Source organism: Tubulanus polymorphus, chromosome 12 (assembly GCF_964204645.1).
Source record: "Tubulanus polymorphus chromosome 12, tnTubPoly1.2, whole genome shotgun sequence".
Taxonomy (NCBI): domain Eukaryota; kingdom Metazoa; phylum Nemertea; class Palaeonemertea; order Tubulaniformes; family Tubulanidae; genus Tubulanus; species Tubulanus polymorphus.
Window position 1 is genome coordinate 782,941 of NC_134036.1, and position 6,123 is coordinate 789,063.

Sequence of the window (6,123 nt, forward strand, 5' to 3'; positions counted from 1 at the left end):
GAGACTCCGACGAAGAGACTCCCTCAGAGACTCCGACGGAGAGACTCCCTCACAGACTCCAACGGAGAGACTCCCTCATATTTTGCCTCATGTTTTATTCCCTTTGTTGACGCATTGTTATATTTTACTGTAAAATCTTAATGGTGTCAATAAAGATTGAATTGAATTCGTCGAACTAGAGCGAGTTCCCTTAAATTCAACTTTTCAGCTTTAGTTTCAGTAAAAACGTCGTTAGTTTTGAATCAAATTTTAGAATCGCAAAAACAACATATATATTATATATATATATATATATATATATATATATATATATATATATATATATATATATATATATATATATATATATATATATATATATATATATATATATATATATATATATATATATATATATATATATATATATATATATATATATATATATATATATATATATATATATATATATATATATAGAAGGGTAGTATACAGTCTATGTGTGGGGTTCAGGTAGTCGAATTGAATAAAACACTTGACATTCTAAATATCGAACTAACAGGCCAGAAAACGAATAGATTGTCAAACAGTAATTTGATATAGTTGACTTCGAGTTCTCTTCGCGAACAGACAACACGAGTTTTCTCACGGTGCACACGGGTCAAATTCTCAAAATCTCGTAATCGTCGAGTGATTTTTCGAGATACGTCGCGAGATTTTCGACAATGATTCGTGACAGAACACGACAGTAACGACGCGACCCCACTTTAAATTCCTCCTCGTTGTTGTCGTCTTTTTTCAGATTGAAACATGTAAATTTTTTCTGAGAAATTTTGCGAAAAATTTTCAACATATTTGAACTATATTCTAACACAACGGAGACTTCAAACACATCTAATGCTAATGTTTCAGCTTTTAAGCTTCTTTCTATAATAAAATAATACATAAACGTTAACACTCAGTCAACTCAAACTCTTCATTCATACTCAATACCATTATATCGTTGAGCTTTTGGGTCTTTTTTCTGGAATAAGATGAAGTACGTATATTTCTCCCGAGACGTGAGACCTTTAACGCTCTAGTTTTGCTCGGTGCCAAGTACGCGCTTACGGAATGAATAACTAACGCCCTTGAAAATATCCCAGCTTCGAGGAGCCCGCTGCTCCTCGGGGCGAACAAGGTTTACGGTTTTATCGCACGCGCCGATCGTATGAATTATGATTTTGTTATGAATCTCACGACGTTAAAAAAAATGCGCTGGTTTTTAATATCTCCGTCATAGGCCGACGATATGGGTTGTTTAGTTTAGGTATAATTTACGAGATGAAATATGAACTGGCGCCAGTCGGTAAACAGAATACCTGTATTACTAGGCATCCAGAGTCTGTGTTAGTCTCCTCCAGAGTAAATCTTTAAAATGATTTTAATTTATAGATATATCTAAGTAATTCTACTAGGAGTGTTTCGTTAGAATTCGATCAAATTTCAACTATAAAACTAATGATTCTTTAGGTTTTCTTCGAGAACAATTCATTGATCTATTACATCGACATATAACATGTTTGAACGTTTATCATGTTTGAGGGGTTGAGGGGTCAGGGTTTGGGAGGGTTTATCATGTTTGAGGGGTCAGGTTCGGGAGGGTTTATCAAGTTTGAGGGGTCAGGTTTGGGAGGGTTTATCATGTTTGAGGGGTTGAGGGATCAGGTTCGGGGGGTTTATCATGTTTGAGGGGTTGAGGGATCAGGTTCGGGGGGTTTATCATGTTTGAGGGGTTGAGGGATCAGGTTTGGGAGGGTTTATCATGTTTGAGGGGTTGAGGGATCAGGTTTGGGAGGGTTTATCGTGTTTGAGGGGTTGAGGGATCAGGTTCGGGAGGGTTTATCGTGTTTGAGGGGTCAGGTTTGGGAGGGTTTATCGTGTTTGAGGGGTTGAGGGATCAGGTTCGGGAGGGTTTATCGTGTTTGAGGGGTTGAGGGATCAGGTTCGGGAGGGTTTATCATGTTTGAGGGGTTGAGGGATCAGGTTCGGGAGGGTTTATCGTGTTTGAGGGGTTGAGGGATCAGGTTTGGGAGGGTTTATCATGTTTGAGGGTCTACTATGTTTCAGAGTTTATCATATTTGAAGGTTTCTCTATAAATTATCAACAAGCTACTGAGTATAGAGAGACTAGAAAAGGTCAATGGACTCAGTCGACCGGTTCAGTCGACCAGTCAGCCGGTTTCCGCTGTCGCCGACCTGGCTTGTTTTTCCGATATTAAAACATTTATAGACGATTTTATCGCGTATTAAACAAACAATAGTCGACCAGCAACGCGCGGCGCCTCGTCGAGCGAGATTAGTCGAGATATCAATCTCAAAATGAAATGAGATTCACTGGAGACGAAGACAACTTAATCGAGAGATATTTTCTATTATCCACTCAAAAAACCAATGGTTTTATAGATCAATTTTCATCTCTTCATTCAAGAAGTTTAAATGAGTTTTTAAGAAGTCTTTTCATACATACACTATCTCACACACACACAGACAATTATAGGCTATAGAATTTATTCTCAGGGCATCAAAAACCTCAGATTGACGCAAAGTTGTCACAGTGAATAAAGCAGTAATTGCGGTGTAATCAGAGTTCCGCGTTCAGATCTGCTTTATGTCAATTGTCAGATTATTTTGTCATTTTAAGCCTCGGCAAAGAGAGAGGGGAAAGTAAAAAACGTAGATTGATAAATGGAACCTTTCTGAACGGAAGAAGGAAACAGAATTCCGTCAAAATCTGCCTCAATCCCCCCCAACCAAAAAAAAATTCAAACAACTAAAAATCAAGGAATTACTATATACAAGATATGAAGTTCACGATATGACACCTGATATCAATGACACCTGATGAACTCAAGTTTCAAATATCCAAAGAAAAAGTCTGGCATTTTCGACTGAATTTGTTCACACAGACAAAACAAACACAGACTTTTAACCAAGTCCAAGGAACTATTGAAAGGAATATGAATGAATTCAGTGATTTTTGGTATAAATTTCTAATTGAATATAAACTCTGATTTGTAAATGTACTGCGCGTAAAAATCTATTCATTATAAATCAGACAGCTTTATCTCAATCTGACCGGAGTCTCAGTCTCCGGGTTTAATCGAATTAATATCAGGCTGCAGTAAGGTCAAACATTTCATGCGTTATCAAAGATCTTATCTTAATGTCATTAGGAATGTTATATACAAAACTGGAGAGGGAGAGATTGGAGAGATTGGATGAGATCGCAGGCATACAAATAGAATATCGTGTATAAATTGTTTGTTAAAATCTATTTATTCTTGCTTGTGTCAGTGTCAGCGTCAGGAGACATAGCCGTAGGGTACAACACTAATCAGCCTTCACTGCCAGCAGTCTCTCACTTAGTGCACCAGCCGTCTACAGTTCATGAACTCATCATTCCTCTATCTCTCCTCTTACCTCTCTCCCTCTCCTCCTTCCTCAGTCTCTGCTGCCTGTTTCCACTATTTTTTCTCAAATTTTCCCTCTTCTCTCCCCTCTCCTCCTCTCTCCCTCTCCTCTCCCGACCTGTCTCCTCTCATATCTCTCCCTTCTTCTCCCCATTCCCCTCTCCCTTCCTCTCTCTCCGCTCCTTCTCTCTCCCTCTCCTCTCTCCTCCCTTCTCCTCTCTCCCTTCTCTTCCTCTCCTCTCCCTCCCTGAGTCCTCTCATATCTCTCCCTTCCTCTCCCCACTCCCTTCTCTCCACTCTTCTCTCTCCTCCTCTTCTATTCTTCTCATCATTCCTCTATCTCTCCTCTTACCTCTGTCCCTCTCCTTCCCTTCTCTCCTCTCTCCTGTCCCCTTCTCCCTTCTTCTCCCTCTCTCCTCTGCCCCTCCCTTTCTCACTCTTCTCCCCTTCCTCTCTCCATCTCCACTCTCTTCTCCCCACTCTCCACTCTCTTCTCCCCTCTCCTCTCTTCCTTCCTCTCTCCATCTCCACTCCCCTCTCTCCCTCTCCTCCCTTCCTCTCTCCATCTCCACTCCCCTCTCTCCCTCTCCTCTCTTCCTTCCTCTCTCCCTCTCCTCCCTTCCTCTCTCCATCTCCACTCCCCTCTCTCCCTCTCCTCTCTTCCTTCCTCTCTCCCTCTCCTCCCTTCCTCTCTCCATCTCCACTCCCCTCTCTCCCTCTCCTCCCTTCCTCTCTCCATCTCCACTCCCCTCTCTCCCTCTCCTCCCTTCCTCTCTCCATCTCCACTCCCCTCTCTCCCTCTCCTCTCTTCCTTCCTCTCTCCCTCTCCTCCCTTCCTCTCTCCATCTCCACTCCCCTCTCTCCCTCTCCTCCCTTCCTCTCTCCATCTCCACTCCCCTCTCTCCCTCTCCTCTCTTCCTTCCTCTCTCCCTCTCCTCCCTTCCTCTCTCCCTCTCCTCCCTTCCTCTCTCCATCTCCACTCCCCTCTCTCCCTCCACTCTCTTCTCCCTTCTCTCCACTCTCCTCTCTTCCTTCCTCTTCTATTCTTCTCATCATTCCTCTATCTCTCCTCTTACCTCTGTCCCTCTCCCCCCTTCTCCCCTCTTCTCCCTCTCTCCTCTGCCCCTCCCTTTCTCACTCTTCTCTCCTTCCTTCCTCTCTCCCTCTCCTCCCTTCCTCTCTCCCTCTCCACCCTTCCTCTCTCTCCTCTCTTCTCTCCTCTCTCCCTCTTCTTCTATATCTCCCATACATCTCTTTCAGTTTCTATCAACTCAATTAGTGATCATGAATAAATGTATAAACTATTGTTTCTCCGGAGTCTCGTGTCGAGTCGAGAGAGATGTGACTCAAACCTCCATTGACCGACCTATTATTTTATTCTATTGTATTCCACACGCTCAGTTAGTGCGTAAACCTCTTATCGGCAGGATGTAACAAACATCCCTCTTCATCAGAGCGGTAGGGGGGGATATCAGCGACATACCCGATCCCTGCTGTGTCACAGTTCAAAGTGTTTATCACAGACCATTCATTCACGCGTCTCACCTGAAGTCGATCGACAAAAACACAACCACGTTTTTTTTTTGTTATTCGCTCGCAACCCTTTCATTGTCTTTACTAAACGAGTAACCATGGCAACCGCGGTAACTAACAATGCCGCGATATCGGCGATACGTCGTCGGAAACATCGCCGATCGTCATGACGATTGTATCAACAATGGTCGCTGAAGCGTGCATGATTGTGAGCGACAGATCGTCAATGGATGATTATGTCAGAGTAAAGAAAAACAAATATTCTACAAATCTATCTGATCCGGACCAGGTACTGCCGCTGCTGCTGCTGTTGCTGCTGGTGCTGCTGCTGCTGCTGCTGTGACTGCTGCTGCTGCCGCTGCCACTGCTGGTGATAATTCAAATGATGAAATGATAAATTCACTTGTGATTGGTCACTTTTTGAAGACTAGCAAGAAGGGGATGGTTGTAAACCAGGGCAGGATGTGAATACCACATTTCTGGTGGAACCATTGATAAAAGGACGCACAGCGCAAATCACTTAAGTTGCTGTAGTTGTTGATGAGTTACACTTAGTACATTGAATTGAATTGCAAATACAAATTGAGACTCAAAAATAGAGATGACTTCAGTAATGTGATGACTTATCCAAATGATTAGTAAATTGATTTAGAAATACAAATCAAAAATAGAAACAACTTCAGTATTGTGACAATCTAAGTGATCTTAACTGTACATGAACTAGAGCCAAATGATTCAGGGATCTGATCATTCTCTTAGGAACCGGGACCAGATTGTGAGGTATCTGTTTCTCCTGTACACAGTTTACTCGTCGACTATCTCAGTTCTAAAATATCGAGTTTTCAACTGTCACTTGTACTATGAATAATTTAAACTCGCGCTCGCGATAATCTCAATAATCTCATGAGATTCTCGCGTTGACATTAACAGGTATTTGATACGTTAAAACCCCGTCGAACAAAATGGCAAAGGTAAATCAACCTTTATAACTACATCGATATTCTCTAGAAAATTGAAAGAAATAACAGATCTATTCAAGTTTTCGTTTTAATAAAATTCACAAAATTGCTGACTAATAGTAGAACAAATCAAACATAAAAAGGGTGGACACTCTTATCCGACTATTCCCTGACACACACGTTGTTTTCCCTGACTTGAT